Source organism: Oncorhynchus gorbuscha, linkage group LG15 (genome assembly GCF_021184085.1).
Source record: "Oncorhynchus gorbuscha isolate QuinsamMale2020 ecotype Even-year linkage group LG15, OgorEven_v1.0, whole genome shotgun sequence".
Classification (NCBI taxonomy): domain Eukaryota; kingdom Metazoa; phylum Chordata; class Actinopteri; order Salmoniformes; family Salmonidae; genus Oncorhynchus; species Oncorhynchus gorbuscha.
The window spans coordinates 65,963,081-65,985,388 of NC_060187.1; the positions used below are offsets into that span (position 1 = coordinate 65,963,081).

The 22,308-nt window shown below is 47.6% G+C and overlaps 12 non-coding genes across 12 annotated transcripts; all 12 read left to right on the forward strand.

Moving 5' to 3' along the window:
- The first annotated feature begins 724 nt into the window (after positions 1-724).
- trnae-cuc lies at positions 725-796 on the forward strand. Its single transcript has one exon. It is a non-coding gene; the product is annotated as a tRNA-Glu (tRNA).
- Positions 797-1,376: 580 nt separating this feature from the next.
- Positions 1,377-1,458, forward strand: trnas-aga. Its single transcript has one exon. It is a non-coding gene; the product is annotated as a tRNA-Ser (tRNA).
- Positions 1,459-4,181: 2,723 nt separating this feature from the next.
- Positions 4,182-4,263, forward strand: trnas-aga. The gene has a single exon. It is a non-coding gene; the product is annotated as a tRNA-Ser (tRNA).
- Positions 4,264-7,836: 3,573 nt separating this feature from the next.
- On the forward strand, positions 7,837-7,908 carry trnae-cuc. Its single transcript has one exon. It is a non-coding gene; the product is annotated as a tRNA-Glu (tRNA).
- Positions 7,909-8,486: 578 nt separating this feature from the next.
- trnas-aga lies at positions 8,487-8,568 on the forward strand. The gene has a single exon. It is a non-coding gene; the product is annotated as a tRNA-Ser (tRNA).
- A 3,557-nt stretch (positions 8,569-12,125) lies between these two features.
- On the forward strand, positions 12,126-12,197 carry trnae-cuc. The gene has a single exon. It is a non-coding gene; the product is annotated as a tRNA-Glu (tRNA).
- Positions 12,198-12,777: 580 nt separating this feature from the next.
- Positions 12,778-12,859, forward strand: trnas-aga. Its single transcript has one exon. It is a non-coding gene; the product is annotated as a tRNA-Ser (tRNA).
- Positions 12,860-14,935: 2,076 nt separating this feature from the next.
- On the forward strand, positions 14,936-15,007 carry trnae-cuc. The gene has a single exon. It is a non-coding gene; the product is annotated as a tRNA-Glu (tRNA).
- Positions 15,008-15,587: 580 nt separating this feature from the next.
- Positions 15,588-15,669, forward strand: trnas-aga. The gene has a single exon. It is a non-coding gene; the product is annotated as a tRNA-Ser (tRNA).
- Positions 15,670-19,210: 3,541 nt separating this feature from the next.
- trnae-cuc lies at positions 19,211-19,282 on the forward strand. Its single transcript has one exon. It is a non-coding gene; the product is annotated as a tRNA-Glu (tRNA).
- A 581-nt stretch (positions 19,283-19,863) lies between these two features.
- Positions 19,864-19,945, forward strand: trnas-aga. Its single transcript has one exon. It is a non-coding gene; the product is annotated as a tRNA-Ser (tRNA).
- Positions 19,946-22,014: 2,069 nt separating this feature from the next.
- trnae-cuc lies at positions 22,015-22,086 on the forward strand. Its single transcript has one exon. It is a non-coding gene; the product is annotated as a tRNA-Glu (tRNA).
- Positions 22,087-22,308: the final 222 nt, after the last annotated feature.

A 22,308-nucleotide genomic window follows, 5' to 3' on the forward strand; every position in this document is an offset into this window, starting at 1 on the left:
CTCAGCCCAGTCAAAACTGTTCGCTGCTCTGGCCCCCCAATGGTGGAACAAACTCCCTCACGACGCCAGGACAGCGGAGTCAATCACCACCTTCCGGAGACACCTGAAACCCCACCTCTTTAAGGAATACCTTGGATAGGATAAGTAATCCTTCTCACCCCCCCCCCTTTAAGATTTAGATGCACTATTGTAAAGTGACTGTTCTACTGGATGTCATAAGGTGAATGCACCAATTTGTAAGTCGCTCTGGATAAGAGCGTCTGCTAAATGACTTAAATGTAAATGTAAATGTACATTTTTCCAGTTTGCCTACACAGCAGGATTATGAAGGATGCTGAAAACACAAGGTCAATATGCGGCAAGGAGATGTGAAGAAAATTCTTTACCTGGAAGTACAAGTGTCTCCTGGCAGCACCTGTAGGAGAGCAGAACCAGGAGGGGCAGGTTCACCTCAGAGTGACAGGTGATTGTGTTATATTCTCATTGTGTGCTTGTTTTAGTATGTAAACAAACTGTATACTGCATGTGGATGTTTTAAATTGGACCCCCAGAGAGTTCCTCTGTGCTGATATATACTCTTTTAAAGTTTCCAGTGTTGCTCAAGGATTTGTGTATTATTTTTTCATTTGCAGGTTGCCTGTACAATAAGTCCACAGACCAATCAGAAAACAATACCATCCTAGTTATTTCCATTGTGGACCTTCGACATGAGCTAAACAACTGGTCCCTGGTGGTCTAGTGGTTAGGATTCGGCGCTCTCACCGCCGCGGCCCGGGTTCGATTCCCGGTCAGGGAACATAATGTTTTTCTTTGCTCTGAACAGATTTTCTCTGTACGAACAGTTTTCACCAATGTTCTCTTCATAATACTATGATAATGTTAAATCAGTGTAGGCTGCTGGGGGGAGGACGGCTCATAGACGAAAAACCAGATTGCATACCAGAGAGAATACTATAGACATCAAGAAAGCCAGTCAATTGATTATTGACAAGTTTTCCAACACTTTTGATGAACGAGGAAAAATAGAAATAGGCCTATAACAGTTAGGATCAGCTTGATCTCCCCCTTTGGCGATATACCACAATCCCCGAGGTACCTTATTGCTATTTTTATTTATTTATTATTTAACTAGGCAAATCAGTTAAGAACAAGTTCGTATTTTCAATGAAGGCCGACACCTGCCAAACCCGGATGACGCAGGGCCAATTGTGCGCTGCCCTCTGGGCCTATCAATCACTGCCGGTTGTGATACAGCCTGTAAAAAATGGTTACCAACGTAATTTGAGTTTTGCTAAAACATAGTATCAGTCAGTGTCTGATATATTTGTAATTTTATGTTGGCTATTACCGGTTTCAGGTTTTCAAACGTATCACTAGTTGTCGTGGCCGAGTGGTTAAGGCGATTGACTAGAAATCCATTGGGATCTTCCCGCGCAGGTTCGAATCCTGCCGACAATGTGATATTTTTCTCCTGTGATTGGTAATGCCCAGGCGTTTACATTGTATCATAGATAGCCAGTATCTGTTATTGTATCACTACACATAAATCGCTAGCTCCACGGTATCAATCTTTACCAACTTGAAATTAGGTTACGCCTGTCAATCAAGCACTCCTGTTCATGACAACAGTCAATAACTAATTAGTTGCAAACGCCAGCCTTCCTAAAATGCATTGTTATTTCATCAAGCATGTTAGCTAAATCACGTAGTTAGCTATGTAACGTTAGCTTGATCCAAATCAGTCAGGTTTCAAGACTAGTCATTCAACTGAGACTGCTCTTCTCTGTATCACGGAGGCGCTCCGCACTGCTAAAGCTAACTCTCTCTCCTCTGCTCTCATCCTTCTAGACCTATCGGCTGCCTTCGATACTGTGAACCATCAGATCCTCCTCTCCACCCTCTCCGAGTTGGGCATCTCCGGCGCGGCCCACGCTTGGATTGCGTCCTACCTGACAGGTCGCTCCTACCAGGTGGCGTGGCGAGAATCTGTCTCCTCACCACGCGCTCTCACCACTGGCGTCCCCCAGGGCTCTGTTCTAGGTCCTCTCCTATTCTCGCTATACACCAAGTCACTTGGCTCTGTCATAACCTCACATGGTCTCTCCTATCATTGCTATGCAGACGACACACAATTAATCTTCTCCTTTCCCCCTTCTGATGACCGGGTGGCGAATCGCATCTCTGCATGTCTGGGATGACGGATCACCACCTCAAGCTGAACCTCGGCAAGACGGAGCTGCTCTTCCTCCCGGGGAAGGACTGCCCGTTCCATGATCTCGCCATCACGGTTGACAACTCCATTGTGTCCTCCTCCCAGAGCGCTAAGAACCTTGGCGTGATCCTGGACAACACCCTGTCGTTCTCAACTAACATCAAGGCGGTGGCCCGTTCCTGTAGGTTCATGCTCTACAACATCCGCAGAGTACGACCCTGCCTCACACAGGAAGCGGCGCAGGTCCTAATCCAGGCACTTGTCATCTCCCGTCTGGATTACTGCAAATCGCTGTTGGCTGGGGTCCCTGCCTGTGCCATTAAACCCCTACAACTCATCCAGAACGCCGCAGCCCGTCTGGTGTTCAACCTTCCCAAGTTCTCTCACGTCACCCCGCTCCTCCGCTCTCTCCACTGGCTTCCAGTTGAAGCTCGCATCCGCTACAAGACCATGGTGCTTGCCTACGGAGCTGTGAGGGGAACGGCACCTCAGTACCTCCAGGCTCTGATCAGGCCCTACACCCAAACAAGGGCACTGCGTTCATCCACCTCTGGCCTGCTCGCCTCCCTACCACTGAGGAAGTACAGTTCCCGCTCAGCCCAGTCAAAACTGTTCGCTGCTCTGGCCCCCAATGGTGGAACAAACTCCCTCACGACGCCAGGACAGCGGAGTCAATCACCACCTTCCGGAGACACCTGAAACCCCACCTCTTTAAGGAATACCTTGGATAGGATAAGTAATCCTTCTCACCCCCCCCTTTAAGATTTAGATGCACTATTGTAAAGTGACTGTTCTACTGGATGTCATAAGGTGAATGCACCAATTTGTAAGTCGCTCTGGATAAGAGCGTCTGCTAAATGACTTAAATGTAAATGTAAATGTACATTTTTCCAGTTTGCCTACACAGCAGGATTATGAAGGATGCTGAAAACACAAGGTCAATATGCGGCAAGGAGATGTGAAGAAAATTCTTTACCTGGAAGTACAAGTGTCTCCTGGCAGCACCTGTAGGAGAGCAGAACCAGGAGGGGCAGGTTCACCTCAGAGTGACAGGTGATTGTGTTATATTCTCATTGTGTGCTTGTTTTAGTATGTAAACAAACTGTATACTGCATGTGGATGTTTTAAATTGGACCCCCCAGAGAGTTCCTCTGTGCTGATATATACTCTTTTAAAGTTTCCAGTGTTGCTCAAGGATTTGTGTATTATTTTTTCATTTGCAGGTTGCCTGTACAATAAGTCCACAGACCAATCAGAAAACAATACCATCCTAGTTATTTCCATTGTGGACCTTCGACATGAGTTAAACAACTGGTCCCTGGTGGTCTAGTGGTTAGGATTCGGTGCTCTCACCGCCGCGGCCCGGGTTCGATTCCCGGTCAGGGAACATAATGTTTTTCTTTGCTCTGAACAGATTTTCTCTGTACGAACAGTTTTCACCAATGTTCTCTTCATAATACTATGATAATGTTAAATCAGTGTAGGCTGCTGGGGGGGAGGACGGCTCATAGACGAAAAACCAGATTGCATACCAGAGAGAATACTATAGACATCAAGAAAGCCAGTCAATTGATTATTGACAAGTTTTCCAACACTTTTGATGAACGAGGAAAAATAGAAATAGGCCTATAACAGTTAGGATCAGCTTGATCTCCCCCTTTGGCGATATACCACAATCCCCCGAGGTACCTTATTGCTATTTTTATTTATTTATTATTTAACTAGGCAAATCAGTTAAGAACAAGTTCGTATTTTCAATGAAGGCCGACACCTGCCAAACCCGGATGACGCAGGGCCAATTGTGCGCTGCCCTCTGGGCCTATCAATCACTGCCGGTTGTGATACAGCCTGTAAAAAATGGTTACCAACGTAATTTGAGTTTTGCTAAAACATAGTATCAGTCAGTGTCTGATATATTTGTAATTTTATGTTGGCTATTACCGGTTTCAGGTTTTCAAACTTATCACTAGTTGTCGTGGCCGAGTGGTTAAGGCGATTGACTAGAAATCCATTGGGATCTTCCCGCGCAGGTTCGAATCCTGCCGACAATGTGATATTTTTCTCCTGTGATTGGTAATGCCCAGGCGTTTACATTGTATCATAGATAGCCAGTATCTGTTATTGTATCACTACACATAAATCGCTAGCTCCACGGTATCAATCTTTACCAACTTGAAATTAGGTTACGCCTGTCAATCAAGCACTCCTGTTCATGACAACAGTCAATAACTAATTAGTTGCAAACGCCAGCCTTCCTAAAATGCATTGTTATTTCATCAAGCATGTTAGCTAAATCACGTAGTTAGCTATGTAACGTTAGCTTGCTAAAACTGTTCCTCGCTTCACACCGTCAGCACCACTGACGATACACCCAGAAAAACGGACAGAGAAGATATAGATGCCCTTCTTGAGGACATACTTGACGATGATTTCGATTCCCTTGCGCTATACGTGAGTAAATAACCTTAGCTACATCGCCATGCATTGTTGAATGCAGTTTTTTGTTGTTGTTTCTAACAGCATCTACTGTCCAGTAGTAGTAGCTAGCTAAAGTTAGCTGTCTGGATATCACACGGGTGTATTAGCTAGCTATAATGAGATAAAGATGAGGCTATGTTTGATTGTTTTTAGCCTGTTTCCAAATGAAAGGTTGCTATCATTTTTGTCCTTCTGCATTAGCTAACGTTACATTGCAAAAGGGCCGGCTAGCAACTTACCTTGGCTTACTGCATTCGCATAACAGGAAGTCTCCTTGTGGAGTGCAACAAGAGGCAGGTCGTTATTACGTTGGACTAGTTAACTGCAAGGTTGCAAGAATGGATACCCGAGCTGACAAGGTGAAAATCTGTCGTTCTGCAACTTGGTCCTGGACTTCCTAACGGGCCGCCCCCAGGTGGTGAGGGTAGGAAACAACATCTCCACCCCGCTGATCCTCAACACTGGGGCCCCACAAGGGTGTGCTCTCTGCCCTCTCCTGTACTCCCTGTTCATTAACATTGCTAACCATGTGTATGTGACAAATCAAATTTGATTTGATTTGTTGACCAAAGTCGACACTCTCATTGACCTCTATCTTTTTTTTTTTTTTTTTTTTAAGGGCCGCCCATCAAGGTTCGTTTTGACATTTGCCTTCCATTTTTCTAGAACAGGGCTCCGGGCAGCCGAGCGGAAATGGAGGAAAACTCGCCTCCCTGCGGACCTGGCATCCTTTCACTCCCTCCTCTCTACATTTTCCTCCCCTGTCCCTGCTGCTAAAGCCATTTTCTACCACTCTAAATTCCAAGCATCTGCCTCTAACCCTAGGAAGCTCTTTGCTACCTTCTCCTCCCTCCTGAATCCCCCCCCCCTCCTCCCTCTCTGCAGATGACTTCGTCAACCATTTTGAAAAGAAGGTCGACGACATCCGATCCTCGTTTGCTAAGTCAAACGGCACCGCTGGTTCTGCTCACACTGCCCTACCCTGTGCTCTGACCTCTTTCTCCCCTCTCTCTCCAGATGAAATCTCGCGTCTTGTGACGGCCGGCCGCCCAACAACCTGCCCGCTTGACCCTATCCCCTCGTCTCTTCTCCAGACCATTTCCGGAGACCTTCTCCCTTACCTCACCTCGCTCATCAACTCATCCCTGACCGTTGGCTACGTCCCTTCCGTCTTCAAGAGAGCGAGAGTTGCACCCCTTCTGAAAAAACCTACACTCGATCCCTCCGATGTCAACAACTACAGACCAGTATCCCTTCTTTCTTTTCTCTCCAAAACTCTTGAACGTGCCGTCCTTGGCCAGCTCTCCCGCTATCTCTCTCTGAATGACCTTCTTGATCCAAATCAGTCAGGTTTCAAGACTAGTCATTCAACTGAGACTGCTCTTCTCTGTATCACGGAGGCGCTCCGCACTGCTAAAGCTAACTCTCTCTCCTCTGCTCTCATCCTTCTAGACCTATCGGCTGCCTTCGATACTGTGAACCATCAGATCCTCCTCTCCACCCTCTCCGAGTTGGGCATCTCCGGCGCGGCCCACGCTTGGATTGCGTCCTACCTGACAGGTCGCTCCTACCAGGTGGCGTGGCGAGAATCTGTCTCCTCACCACGCGCTCTCACCACTGGTGTCCCACAGGGCTCTGTTCTAGGTCCTCTCCTAATCTCGCTATACACCAAGTCACTTGGCTCTGTCATAACCTCACATGGTCTCTCCTATCATTGCTATGCAGACGACACACAATTAATCTTCTCCTTTCCCCCTTCTGATGACCGGGTGGCGAATCACATCTCTGCATGTCTGGCAGACATATCAGTGTGGATGACGGATCACCACCTCAAGCTGAACCTCGGCAAGACGGAGCTGCTCTTCCTCCCGGGGAAGGACTGCCCGTTCCATGATCTCGCCATCACGGTTGACAACTCCATTGTGTCCTCCTCCCAGAGCGCTAAGAACCTTGGCGTGATCCTGGACAACACCCTGTCGTTCTCAACTAACATCAAGGCGGTGGCCCGTTCCTGTAGGTTCATGCCCTACAACATCCGCAGAGTACGACCCTGCCTCACACAGGAAGCGGCGCAGGTCCTAATCCAGGCACTTGTCATCTCCCGTCTGGATTACTGCAACTCACTGTTGGCTGGGATCCCTGCCTGTGCCATTAAACCCCTACAACTCATCCAGAACGCCGCAGCCCGTCTGGTGTTCAACCTTCCCAAGTTCTCTCACGTCACCCCGCTCCTCCGCTCTCTCCACTGGCTTCCAGTTGAAGCTCGCATCCGCTACAAGACCATGGTGCTTGCCTACGGAGCTGTGAGGGGAACGGCACCTCAGTACCTCCAGGCTCTGATCAGGCCCTACACCCAAACAAGGGCACTGCGTTCATCCACCTCTGGCCTGCTCGCCTCCCTACCACTGAGGAAGTACAGTTCCCGCTCAGCCCAGTCAAAACTGTTCGCTGCTCTGGCCCCCCAATGGTGGAACAAACTCCCTCACGACGCCAGGACAGCGGAGTCAATCACCACCTTCCGGAGACACCTGAAACCCCACCTCTTTAAGGAATACCTTGGATAGGATAAGTAATCCTTCTCATCCCCCCTTTAAGATTTAGATGCACTATTGTAAAGTGACTGTTCTACTGGATGTCATAAGGTGAATGCACCAATTTGTAAGTCGCTCTGGATAAGAGCGTCTGCTAAATGACTTAAATGTAAATGTAAATGTACATTTTTCCAGTTTGCCTACACAGCAGGATTATGAAGGATGCTGAAAACACAAGGTCAATATGCGGCAAGGAGATGTGAAGAAAATTCTTTACCTGGAAGTACAAGTGTCTCCTGGCAGCACCTGTAGGAGAGCAGAACCAGGAGGGGCAGGTTCACCTCAGAGTGACAGGTGACTGTGTTATATTCTCATTGTGTGCTTGTTTTAGTATGTAAACAAACTGTATACTGCATGTGGATGTTTTAAATTGGACCCCCAGAGAGTTCCTCTGTGCTGATATATACTCTTTTAAAGTTTCCAGTGTTGCTCAAGGATTTGTGTATTATTTTTTCATTTGCAGGTTGCCTGTACAATAAGTCCACAGACCAATCAGAAAACAATACCATCCTAGTTCTTTCCATTGTGGACCTTCGACATGAGCTAACCAACTGGTCCCTGGTGGTCTAGTGGTTAGGATTCGGCGCTCTCACCGCCGCGGCCCGGGTTCGATTCCCGGTCAGGGAACATAATGTTTTTCTTTGCTCTGAACAGATTTTCTCTGTACGAACAGTTTTCACCAATGTTCTCTTCATAATACTATGATAATGTTAAATCAGTGTAGGCTGCTGGGGGAGGACGGCTCATAGACGAAAACCAGATTGCATACCAGAGAGAATACTATAGACATCAAGAAAGCCAGTCAATTGATTATTGACAAGTTTTCCAACACTTTTGATGAACGAGGAAAAATAGAAATAGGCCTATAACAGTTAGGATCAGCTTGATCTCCCCCTTTGGCGATATACCACAATCCCCCGAGGTGCCTTATTGCTATTTTTATTTATTTATTATTTAACTAGGCAAATCAGTTAAGAACAAGTTCGTATTTTCAATGAAGGCCGACACCTGCCAAACCCGGATGACGCAGGGCCAATTGTGCGCTGCCCTCTGGGCCTATCAATCACTGCCGGTTGTGATACAGCCTGTAAAAAATGGTTACCAACGTAATTTGAGTTTTGCTAAAACATAATATCAGTCAGTGTCTGATATATTTGTAATTTTATGTTGGCTATTACCGGTTTCAGTTTTCAAATGTATCAGTAGTTGTCGTGGCCGAGTGGTTAAGGCGATGGACTAGAAATCCATTGGGATCTTCCCGCGCAGGTTCGAATCCTGCCGACAACGTGATATTTTTCTCCTGTGATTGGTAATGCCCAGGCGTTTACATTGTATCATAGATAGCCAGTATCTGTTATTGTATCACTACACATAAATCGCTAGCTCCACGGTATCAATCTTTACCAACTTGAAATTAGGTTACGCCTGTCAATCAAGCACTCCTGTTCATGACAACAGTCAATAACTAATTAGTTGCAAACGCCAGCCTTCCTAAAATGCATTGTTATTTCATCAAGCATGTTAGCTAAATCACGTAGTTAGCTATGTAACGTTAGCTTGCTAAAACTGTTCCTCGCTTCACACCGTCAGCACCACTGACGATACACCCAGAAAAACGGACAGAGAAGATATAGATGCCCTTCTTGAGGACATACTTGACGATGATTTCGATTCCCTTGCGCTATACGTGAGTAAATAACCTTAGCTACATCGCCATGCATTGTTGAATGCAGTTTTTTGTTGTTGTTTCTAACAGCATCTACTGTCCAGTAGTAGTAGCTAGCTAAAGTTAGCTGTCTGGATATCACACGGGTGTATTAGCTAGCTATAATGAGATAAAGATGAGGCTATGTTTGATTGTTTTTAGCCTGTTTCCAAATGAAAGGTTGCTATCATTTTTGTCCTTCTGCATTAGCTAACGTTACATTGCAAAAGGGCCGGCTAGCAACTTACCTTGGCTTACTGCATTCGCATAACAGGAAGTCTCCTTGTGGAGTGCAACAAGAGGCAGGTCGTTATTACGTTGGACTAGTTAACTGCAAGGTTGCAAGAATGGATACCCGAGCTGACAAGGTGAAAATCTGTCGTTCTGCAACTTGGTCCTGGACTTCCTAACGGGCCGCCCCCAGGTGGTGAGGGTAGGAAACAACATCTCCACCCCGCTGATCCTCAACACTGGGGCCCCACAAGGGTGTGCTCTCTGCCCTCTCCTGTACTCCCTGTTCATTAACATTGCTAACCATGTGTATGTGACAAATCAAATTTGATTTGATTTGTTGACCAAAGTCGACACTCTCATTGACCTCTATCTTTTTTTCGTAAGGGCCGCCCATCAAGGTTCGTTTTGACATTTGCCTTCCATTTTTCTAGAACAGGGCTCCGGGCAGCCGAGCGGAAATGGAGGAAAACTCGCCTCCCTGCGGACCTGGCATCCTTTCACTCCCTCCTCTCTACATTTTCCTCCTCTGTCTCTGCTGCTAAAGCCATTTTCTACCACTCTAAATTCCAAGCATCTGCCTCTAACCCTAGGAAGCTCTTTGCTATCTTCTCCTCCCTCCTGAATCCCCCCCTCCTCCCTCTCTGCAGATGACTTCGTCAACCATTTTGAAAAGAAGGTCGACGACATCCGATCCTCGTTTGCTAAGTCAAACGGCACCGCTGGTTCTGCTCACACTGCCCTACCCTGTGCTCTGACCTCTTTCTCCCCTCTCTCTCCAGATGAAATCTCGCGTCTTGTGACGGCCGGCCGCCCAACAACCTGCCCGCTTGACCCTATCCCCTCCTCTCTTCTCCAGACCATTTCCGGAGACCTTCTCCCTTACCTCACCTCGCTCATCAACTCATCCCTGACCGTTGGCTACGTCCCTTCCGTCTTCAAGAGAGCGCGAGTTGCACCCCTTCTGAAAAAACCTACACTCGATCCCTCCGATGTCAACAACTACAGACCAGTATCCCTTCTTTCTTTTCTCTCCAAAACTCTTGAACGTGCCGTCCTTGGCCAGCTCTCCCGCTATCTCTCTCTGAATGACCTTCTTGATCCAAATCAGTCAGGTTTCAAGACTAGTCATTCAACTGAGACTGCTCTTCTCTGTATCACGGAGGCGCTCCGCACTGCTAAAGCTAACTCTCTCTCCTCTGCTCTCATCCTTCTAGACCTATCGGCTGCCTTCGATACTGTGAACCATCAGATCCTCCTCTCCACCCTCTCCGAGTTGGGCATCTCCGGCGCGGCCCACGCTTGGATTGCGTCCTACCTGACAGGTCGCTCCTACCAGGTGGCGTGGCGAGAATCTGTCTCCTCACCACGCGCTCTCACCACTGGTGTCCCCCAGGGCTCTGTTCTAGGTCCTCTCCTATTCTCGCTATACACCAAGTCACTTGGCTCTGTCATAACCTCACATGGTCTCTCCTATCATTGCTATGCAGACGACACACAATTAATCTTCTCCTTTCCCCCTTCTGATGACCGGGTGGCGAATCACATCTCTGCATGTCTGGCAGACATATCAGTGTGGATGACGGATCACCACCTCAAGCTGAACCTCGGCAAGACGGAGCTGCTCTTCCTCCCGGGAAGGACTGCCCGTTCCATGATCTCGCCATCACGGTTGACAACTCCATTGTGTCCTCCTCCCAGAGCGCTAAGAACCTTGGCGTGATCCTGGACAACACCCTGTCGTTCTCAACTAACATCAAGGCGGTGGCCCGTTCCTGTAGGTTCATGCCCTACAACATCCGCAGAGTACGACCCTGCCTCACACAGGAAGCGGCGCAGGTCCTAATCCAGGCACTTGTCATCTCCCGTCTGGATTACTGCAAATCGCTGTTGGCTGGGGTCCCTGCCTGTGCCATTAAACCCCTACAACTCATCCAGAACGCCGCAGCCCGTCTGGTGTTCAACCTTCCCAAGTTCTCTCACGTCACCCCGCTCCTCCGCTCTCTCCACTGGCTTCCAGTTGAAGCTCGCATCCGCTACAAGACCATGGTGCTTGCCTACGGAGCTGTGAGGGGAACGGCACCTCAGTACCTCCAGGCTCTGATCAGGCCCTACACCCAAACAAGGGCACTGCGTTCATCCACCTCTGGCCTGCTCGCCTCCCTACCACTGAGGAAGTACAGTTCCCGCTCAGCCCAGTCAAAACTGTTCGCTGCTCTGGCCCCCAATGGTGGAACAAACTCCCTCACGACGCCAGGACAGCGGAGTCAATCACCACCTTCCGGAGACACCTGAAACCCCACCTCTTTAAGGAATACCTTGGATAGGATAAGTAATCCTTCTCACCCCCCTTTAAGATTTAGATGCACTATTGTAAAGTGACTGTTCTACTGGATGTCATAAGGTGAATGCACCAATTTGTAAGTCGCTCTGGATAAGAGCGTCTGCTAAATGACTTAAATGTAAATGTAAATGTACATTTTTCCAGTTTGCCTACACAGCAGGATTATGAAGGATGCTGAAAACACAAGGTCAATATGCGGCAAGGAGATGTGAAGAAAATTCTTTACCTGGAAGTACAAGTGTCTCCTGGCAGCACCTGTAGGAGAGCAGAACCAGGAGGGGCAGGTTCACCTCAGAGTGACAGGTGATTGTGTTATATTCTCATTGTGTGCTTGTTTTATTATGTAAACAAACTGTATACTGCATGTGGATGTTTTAAATTGGACCCCCAGAGAGTTCCTCTGTGCTGATATATACTCTTTTAAAGTTTCCAGTGTTGCTCAAGGATTTGTGTATTATTTTTTCATTTGCAGGTTGCCTGTACAATAAGTCCACAGACCAATCAGAAAACAATACCATCCTAGTTATTTCCATTGTGGACCTTCGACATGAGCTAAACAACTGGTCCCTGGTGGTCTAGTGGTTAGGATTCGGCGCTCTCACCGCCGCGGCCCGGGTTCGATTCCCGGTCAGGGAACATAATGTTTTTCTTTGCTCTGAACAGATTTTCTCTGTACGAACAGTTTTCACCAATGTTCTCTTCATAATACTATGATAATGTTAAATCAGTGTAGGCTGCTGGGGGGAGGACGGCTCATAGACGAAAAACCAGATTGCATACCAGAGAGAATACTATAGACATCAAGAAAGCCAGTCAATTGATTATTGACAAGTTTTCCAACACTTTTGATGAACGAGGAAAAATAGAAATAGGCCTATAACAGTTAGGATCAGCTTGATCTCCCCCTTTGGCGATATACCACAATCCCCGAGGTACCTTATTGCTATTTTTATTTATTTATTATTTAACTAGGCAAATCAGTTAAGAACAAGTTCGTATTTTCAATGAAGGCCGACACCTGCCAAACCCGGATGACGCAGGGCCAATTGTGCGCTGCCCTCTGGGCCTATCAATCACTGCCGGTTGTGATACAGCCTGTAAAAAATGGTTACCAACGTAATTTGAGTTTTGCTAAAACATAGTATCAGTCAGTGTCTGATATATTTGTAATTTTATGTTGGCTATTACCGGTTTCAGGTTTTCAAACGTATCACTAGTTGTCGTGGCCGAGTGGTTAAGGCGATTGACTAGAAATCCATTGGGATCTTCCCGCGCAGGTTCGAATCCTGCCGACAATGTGATATTTTTCTCCTGTGATTGGTAATGCCCAGGCGTTTACATTGTATCATAGATAGCCAGTATCTGTTATTGTATCACTACACATAAATCGCTAGCTCCACGGTATCAATCTTTACCAACTTGAAATTAGGTTACGCCTGTCAATCAAGCACTCCTGTTCATGACAACAGTCAATAACTAATTAGTTGCAAACGCCAGCCTTCCTAAAATGCATTGTTATTTCATCAAGCATGTTAGCTAAATCACGTAGTTAGCTATGTAACGTTAGCTTGATCCAAATCAGTCAGGTTTCAAGACTAGTCATTCAACTGAGACTGCTCTTCTCTGTATCACGGAGGCGCTCCGCACTGCTAAAGCTAACTCTCTCTCCTCTGCTCTCATCCTTCTAGACCTATCGGCTGCCTTCGATACTGTGAACCATCAGATCCTCCTCTCCACCCTCTCCGAGTTGGGCATCTCCGGCGCGGCCCACGCTTGGATTGCGTCCTACCTGACAGGTCGCTCCTACCAGGTGGCGTGGCGAGAATCTGTCTCCTCACCACGCGCTCTCACCACTGGCGTCCCCCAGGGCTCTGTTCTAGGTCCTCTCCTATTCTCGCTATACACCAAGTCACTTGGCTCTGTCATAACCTCACATGGTCTCTCCTATCATTGCTATGCAGACGACACACAATTAATCTTCTCCTTTCCCCCTTCTGATGACCGGGTGGCGAATCGCATCTCTGCATGTCTGGGATGACGGATCACCACCTCAAGCTGAACCTCGGCAAGACGGAGCTGCTCTTCCTCCCGGGGAAGGACTGCCCGTTCCATGATCTCGCCATCACGGTTGACAACTCCATTGTGTCCTCCTCCCAGAGCGCTAAGAACCTTGGCGTGATCCTGGACAACACCCTGTCGTTCTCAACTAACATCAAGGCGGTGGCCCGTTCCTGTAGGTTCATGCCCTACAACATCCGCAGAGTACGACCCTGCCTCACACAGGAAGCGGCGCAGGTCCTAATCCAGGCACTTGTCATCTCCCGTCTGGATTACTGCAAATCGCTGTTGGCTGGGGTCCCTGCCTGTGCCATTAAACCCCTACAACTCATCCAGAACGCCGCAGCCCGTCTGGTGTTCAACCTTCCCAAGTTCTCTCACGTCACCCCGCTCCTCCGCTCTCTCCACTGGCTTCCAGTTGAAGCTCGCATCCGCTACAAGACCATGGTGCTTGCCTACGGAGCTGTGAGGGGAACGGCACCTCAGTACCTCCAGGCTCTGATCAGGCCCTACACCCAAACAAGGGCACTGCGTTCATCCACCTCTGGCCTGCTCGCCTCCCTACCACTGAGGAAGTACAGTTCCCGCTCAGCCCAGTCAAAACTGTTCGCTGCTCTGGCCCCCCCAATGGTGGAACAAACTCCCTCACGACGCCAGGACAGCGGAGTCAATCACCACCTTCCGGAGACACCTGAAACCCCACCTCTTTAAGGAATACCTTGGATAGGATAAGTAATCCTTCTCATCCCCCCCCCCCCCTTTAAGATTTAGATGCACTATTGTAAAGTGACTGTTCTACTGGATGTCATAAGGTGAATGCACCAATTTGTAAGTCGCTCTGGATAAGAGCGTCTGCTAAATGACTTAAATGTAAATGTAAATGTACATTTTTCCAGTTTGCCTACACAGCAGGATTATGAAGGATGCTGAAAACACAAGGTCAATATGCGGCAAGGAGATGTGAAGAAAATTCTTTACCTGGAAGTACAAGTGTCTCCTGGCAGCACCTGTAGGAGAGCAGAACCTGGAGGGGCAGGTTCACCTCAGAGTGACAGGTGATTGTGTTATATTCTCATTGTGTGCTTGTTTTAGTATGTAAACAAACTGTATACTGCATGTGGATGTTTTAAATTGGACCCCCAGAGAGTTCCTCTGTGCTGATATATACTCTTTTAAAGTTTCCAGTGTTGCTCAAGGATTTGTGTATTATTTTTTCATTTGCAGGTTGCCTGTACAATAAGTCCACAGACCAATCAGAAAACAATACCATCCTAGTTATTTCCATTGTGGACCTTCGACATGAGCGAAACAACTGGTCCCTGGTGGTCTAGTGGTTAGGATTCGGCGCTCTCACCGCCGCGGCCCGGGTTCGATTCCCGGTCAGGGAACATAATGTTTTTCTTTGCTCTGAACAGATTTTCTCTGTACGAACAGTTTTCACCAATGTTCTCTTCATAATACTATGATAATGTTAAATCAGTGTAGGCTGCTGGGGGGAGGACGGCTCATAGACGAAAAACCAGATTGCATACCAGAGAGAATACTATAGACATCAAGAAAGCCAGTCAATTGATTATTGACAAGTTTTCCAACACTTTTGATGAACGAGGAAAAATAGAAATAGGCCTATAACAGTTAGGATCAGCTTGATCTCCCCTTTGGCGATATACCACAATCCCCCGAGGTACCTTATTGCTATTTTTATTTATTTATTATTTAACTAGGCAAATCAGTTAAGAACAAGTTCGTATTTTCAATGAAGGCCGACACCTGCCAAACCCGGATGACGCAGGGCCAATTGTGCGCTGCCCTCTGGGCCTATCAATCACTGCCGGTTGTGATACAGCCTGTAAAAAATGGTTACCAACGTAATTTGAGTTTTGCTAAAACATAGTATCAGTCAGTGTCTGATATATTTGTAATTTTATGTTGGCTATTACCGGTTTCAGGTTTTCAAACGTATCACTAGTTGTCGTGGCCGAGTGGTTAAGGCGATTGACTAGAAATCCATTGGGATCTTCCCGCGCAGGTTCGAATCCTGCCGACAATGTGATATTTTTCTCCTGTGATTGGTAATGCCCAGGCGTTTACATTGTATCATAGATAGCCAGTATCTGTTATTGTATCACTACACATAAATCGCTAGCTCCACGGTATCAATCTTTACCAACTTGAAATTAGGTTACGCCTGTCAATCAAGCACTCCTGTTCATGACAACAGTCAATAACTAATTAGTTGCAAACGCCAGCCTTCCTAAAATGCATTGTTATTTCATCAAGCATGTTAGCTAAATCACGTAGTTAGCTATGTAACGTTAGCTTGCTAAAACTGTTCCTCGCTTCACACCGTCAGCACCACTGACGATACACCCAGAAAACGGACAGAGAAGATATAGATGCCCTTCTTGAGGACATACTTGACGATGATTTCGATTCCCTTGCGCTATACGTGAGTAAATAACCTTAGCTACATCGCCATGCATTGTTGAATGCAGTTTTTTGTTGTTGTTTCTAACAGCATCTACTGTCCAGTAGTAGTAGCTAGCTAAAGTTAGCTGTCTGGATATCACACGGGTGTATTAGCTAGCTATAATGAGATAAAGATGAGGCTATGTTTGATTGTTTTTAGCCTGTTTCCAAATGAAAGGTTGCTATCATTTTTGTCCTTCTGCATTAGCTAACGTTACATTGCAAAAGGGCCGGCTAGCAACTTACCTTGGCTTACTGCATTCGCATAACAGGAAGTCTCCTTGTGGAGTGCAACAAGAGGCAGGTCGTTATTACGTTGGACTAGTTAACTGCAAGGTTGCAAGAATGGATACCCGAGCTGACAAGGTGAAAATCTGTCGTTCTGCAACTTGGTCCTGGACTTCCTAACGGGCCGCCCCCAGGTGGTGAGGGTAGGAAACAACATCTCCACCCCGCTGATCCTCAACACTGGGGCCCCACAAGGGTGTGCTCTCTGCCCTCTCCTGTACTCCCTGTTCATTAACATTGCTAACCATGTGTATGTGACAAATCAAATTTGATTTGATTTGTTGACCAAAGTCGACACTCTCATTGACCTCTATCTTTTTTTTTTAAGGGCCGCCCATCAAGGTTCGTTTTGACATTTGCCTTCCATTTTTCTAGAACAGGGCTCCGGGCAGCCGGCGGAAATGGAGGAAAACTCGCCTCCCTGCGGACCTGGCATCCTTTCACTCCCTCCTCTCTACATTTTCCTCCCCTGTCCCTGCTGCTAAAGCCATTTTCTACCACTCTAAATTCCAAGCATCTGCCTCTAACCCTAGGAAGCTCTTTGCTACCTTCTCCTCCCTCCTGAATCCCCCCCTCCTCCCTCTCTGCAGATGACTTCGTCAACCATTTTGAAAAGAAGGTCGACGACATCCGATCCTCGTTTGCTAAGTCAAACGGCACCGCTGGTTCTGCTCACACTGCCCTACCCTGTGCTCTGACCTCTTTCTCCCCTCTCTCTCCAGATGAAATCTCGCGTCTTGTGACAGCCGGCCGCCCAACAACCTGCCCGCTTGACCCTATCCCCTCGTCTCTTCTCCAGACCATTTCCGGAGACCTTCTCCCTTACCTCACCTCGCTCATCAACTCATCCCTGACCGTTGGCTACGTCCCTTCCGTCTTCAAGAGAGCGAGAGTTGCACCCCTTCTGAAAAAACCTACACTCGATCCCTCCGATGTCAACAACTACAGACCAGTATCCCTTCTTTCTTTTCTCTCCAAAACTCTTGAACGTGCCGTCCTTGGCCAGCTCTCCCGCTATCTCTCTCTGAATGACCTTCTTGATCCAAATCAGTCAGGTTTCAAGACTAGTCATTCAACTGAGACTGCTCTTCTCTGTATCACGGAGGCGCTCCGCACTGCTAAAGCTAACTCTCTCTCCTCTGCTCTCATCCTTCTAGACCTATCGACTGCCTTCGATACTGTGAACCATCAGATCCTCCTCTCCACCCTCTCCGAGTTGGGCATCTCCGGCGCGGCCCACGCTTGGATTGCGTCCTACCTGACAGGTCGCTCCTACCAGGTGGCGTGGCGAGAATCTGTCTCCTCACCACGCGCTCTCACCACTGGTGTCCCCCAGGGCTCTGTTCTAGGTCCTCTCCTATTCTCGCTATACACCAAGTCACTTGGCTCTGTCATAACCTCACATGGTCTCTCCTATCATTGCTATGCAGACGACACACAATTAATCTTCTCCTTTCCCCCTTCTGATGACCGGGTGGCGAATCGCATCTCTGCATGTCTGGGATGACGGATCACCACCTCAAGCTGAACCTCGGCAAGACGGAGCTGCTCTTCCTCCCGGGGAAGGACTGCCCGTTCCATGATCTCGCCATCACGGTTGACAACTCCATTGTGTCCTCCTCCCAGAGCGCTAAGAACCTTGGCGTGATCCTGGACAACACCCTGTCGTTCTCAACTAACATCAAGGCGGTGGCCCGTTCCTGTAGGTTCATGCCCTACAACATCCGCAGAGTACGACCCTGCCTCACACAGGAAGCGGCGCAGGTCCTAATCCAGGCACTTGTCATCTCCCGTCTGGATTACTGCAAATCGCTGTTGGCTGGGGTCCCTGCCTGTGCCATTAAACCCCTACAACTCATCCAGAACGCCGCAGCCCGTCTGGTGTTCAACCTTCCCAAGTTCTCTCACGTCACCCCGCTCCTCCGCTCTCTCCACTGGCTTCCAGTTGAAGCTCGCATCCGCTACAAGACCATGGTGCTTGCCTACGGAGCTGTGAGGGGAACGGCACCTCAGTACCTCCAGGCTCTGATCAGGCCCTACACCCAAACAAGGGCACTGCGTTCATCCACCTCTGGCCTGCTCGCCTCCCTACCACTGAGGAAGTACAGTTCCCGCTCAGCCCAGTCAAAACTGTTCGCTGCTCTGGCCCCCAATGGTGGAACAAACTCCCTCACGACGCCAGGACAGCGGAGTCAATCACCACCTTCCGGAGACACCTGAAACCCCACCTCTTTAAGGAATACCTTGGATAGGATAAGTAATCCTTCTCACCCCCCCTTTAAGATTTAGATGCACTATTGTAAAGTGACTGTTCTACTGGATGTCATAAGGTGAATGCACCAATTTGTAAGTCGCTCTGGATAAGAGCGTCTGCTAAATGACTTAAATGTAAATGTAAATGTACATTTTTCCAGTTTGCCTACACAGCAGGATTATGAAGGATGCTGAAAACACAAGGTCAATATGCGGCAAGGAGATGTGAAGAAAATTCTTTACCTGGAAGTACAAGTGTCTCCTGGCAGCACCTGTAGGAGAGCAGAACCAGGAGGGGCAGGTTCACCTCAGAGTGACAGGTGATTGTGTTATATTCTCATTGTGTGCTTGTTTTAGTATGTAAACAAACTGTATACTGCATGTGGATGTTTTAAATTGGACCCCCAGAGAGTTCCTCTGTGCTGATATATACTCTTTTAAAGTTTCCAGTGTTGCTCAAGGATTTGTGTATTATTTTTTCATTTGCAGGTTGCCTGTACAATAAGTCCACAGACCAATCAGAAAACAATACCATCCTAGTTATTTCCATTGTGGACCTTCGACATGAGCGAAACAACTGGTCCCTGGTGGTCTAGTGGTTAGGATTCGGCGCTCTCACCGCCGCGGCCCGGGTTCGATTCCCGGTCAGGGAACATAATGTTTTTCTTTGCTCTGAACAGATTTTCTCTGTACGAACAGTTTTCACCAATGTTCTCTTCATAATACTATGATAATGTTAAATCAGTGTAGGCTGCTGGGGGGAGGACGGCTCATAGACGAAAAACCAGATTGCATACCAGAGAGAATACTATAGACATCAAGAAAGCCAGTCAATTGATTATTGACAAGTTTTCCAACACTTTTGATGAACGAGGAAAAATAGAAATAGGCCTATAACAGTTAGGATCAGCTTGATCTCCCCCTTTGGCGATATACCACAATCCCCCGAGGTACCTTATTGCTATTTTTATTTATTTATTATTTAACTAGGCAAATCAGTTAAGAACAAGTTCGTATTTTCAATGAAGGCCGACACCTGCCAAACCCGGATGACGCAGGGCCAATTGTGCGCTGCCCTCTGGGCCTATCAATCACTGCCGGTTGTGATACAGCCTGTAAAAAATGGTTACCAACGTAATTTGAGTTTTGCTAAAACATAGTATCAGTCAGTGTCTGATATATTTGTAATTTTATGTTGGCTATTACCGGTTTCAGGTTTTCAAACGTATCACTAGTTGTCGTGGCCGAGTGGTTAAGGCGATTGACTAGAAATCCATTGGGATCTTCCCGCGCAGGTTCGAATCCTGCCGACAATGTGATATTTTTCTCCTGTGATTGGTAATGCCCAGGCGTTTACATTGTATCATAGATAGCCAGTATCTGTTATTGTATCACTACACATAAATCGCTAGCTCCACGGTATCAATCTTTACCAACTTGAAATTAGGTTACGCCTGTCAATCAAGCACTCCTGTTCATGACAACAGTCAATAACTAATTAGTTGCAAACGCCAGCCTTCCTAAAATGCATTGTTATTTCATCAAGCATGTTAGCTAAATCACGTAGTTAGCTATGTAACGTTAGCTTGATCCAAATCAGTCAGGTTTCAAGACTAGTCATTCAACTGAGACTGCTCTTCTCTGTATCACGGAGGCGCTCCGCACTGCTAAAGCTAACTCTCTCTCCTCTGCTCTCATCCTTCTAGACCTATCGGCTGCCTTCGATACTGTGAACCATCAGATCCTCCTCTCCACCCTCTCCGAGTTGGGCATCTCCGGCGCGGCCCACGCTTGGATTGCGTCCTACCTGACAGGTCGCTCCTACCAGGTGGCGTGGCGAGAATCTGTCTCCTCACCACGCGCTCTCACCACTGGTGTCCCCCAGGGCTCTGTTCTAGGTCCTCTCCTATTCTCGCTATACACCAAGTCACTTGGCTCTGTCATAACCTCACATGGTCTCTCCTATCATTGCTATGCAGACGACACACAATTAATCTTCTCCTTTCCCCCTTCTGATGACCGGGTGGCGAATCGCATCTCTGCATGTCTGGGATGACGGATCACCACCTCAAGCTGAACCTCGGCAAGACGGAGCTGCTCTTCCTCCCGGGGAAGGACTGCCCGTTCCATGATCTCGCCATCACGGTTGACAACTCCATTGTGTCCTCCTCCCAGAGCGCTAAGAACCTTGGCGTGATCCTGGACAACACCCTGTCGTTCTCAACTAACATCAAGGCGGTGGCCCGTTCCTGTAGGTTCATGCTCTACAACATCCGCAGAGTACGACCCTGCCTCACACAGGAAGCGGCGCAGGTCCTAATCCAGGCACTTGTCATCTCCCGTCTGGATTACTGCAAATCGCTGTTGGCTGGGGTCCCTGCCTGTGCCATTAAACCCCTACAACTCATCCAGAACGCCGCAGCCCGTCTGGTGTTCAACCTTCCCAAGTTCTCTCACGTCACCCCGCTCCTCCGCTCTCTCCACTGGCTTCCAGTTGAAGCTCGCATCCGCTACAAGACCATGGTGCTTGCCTACGGAGCTGTGAGGGGAACGGCACCTCAGTACCTCCAGGCTCTGATCAGGCCCTACACCCAAACAAGGGCACTGCGTTCATCCACCTCTGGCCTGCTCGCCTCCCTACCACTGAGGAAGTACAGTTCCCGCTCAGCCCAGTCAAAACTGTTCGCTGCTCTGGCCCCCCAATGGTGGAACAAACTCCCTCACGACGCCAGGACAGCGGAGTCAATCACCACCTTCCGGAGACACCTGAAACCCCACCTCTTTAAGGAATACCTTGGATAGGATAAGTAATCCTTCTCACCCCCCCCCTTTAAGATTTAGATGCACTATTGTAAAGTGACTGTTCTACTGGATGTCATAAGGTGAATGCACCAATTTGTAAGTCGCTCTGGATAAGAGCGTCTGCTAAATGACTTAAATGTAAATGTAAATGTACATTTTTCCAGTTTGCCTACACAGCAGGATTATGAAGGATGCTGAAAACACAAGGTCAATATGCGGCAAGGAGATGTGAAGAAAATTCTTTACCTGGAAGTACAAGTGTCTCCTGGCAGCACCTGTAGGAGAGCAGAACCAGGAGGGGCAGGTTCACCTCAGAGTGACAGGTGATTGTGTTATATTCTCATTGTGTGCTTGTTTTAGTATGTAAACAAACTGTATACTGCATGTGGATGTTTTAAATTGGACCCCAGAGAGTTCCTCTGTGCTGATATATACTCTTTTAAAGTTTCCAGTGTTGCTCAAGGATTTGTGTATTATTTTTTCATTTGCAGGTTGCCTGTACAATAAGTCCACAGACCAATCAGAAAACAATACCATCCTAGTTATTTCCATTGTGGACCTTCGACATGAGCGAAACAACTGGTCCCTGGTGGTCTAGTGGTTAGGATTCGGCGCTCTCACCGCCGCGGCCCGGGTTCGATTCCCGGTCAGGGAACATAATGTTTTTCTTTGCTCTGAACAGATTTTCTCTGTACGAACAGTTTTCACCAATGTTCTCTTCATAATACTATGATAATGTTAAATCAGTGTAGGCTGCTGGGGGGAGGACGGCTCATAGACGAAAAACCAGATTGCATACCAGAGAGAATACTATAGACATCAAGAAAGCCAGTCAATTGATTATTGACAAGTTTTCCAACACTTTTGATGAACGAGG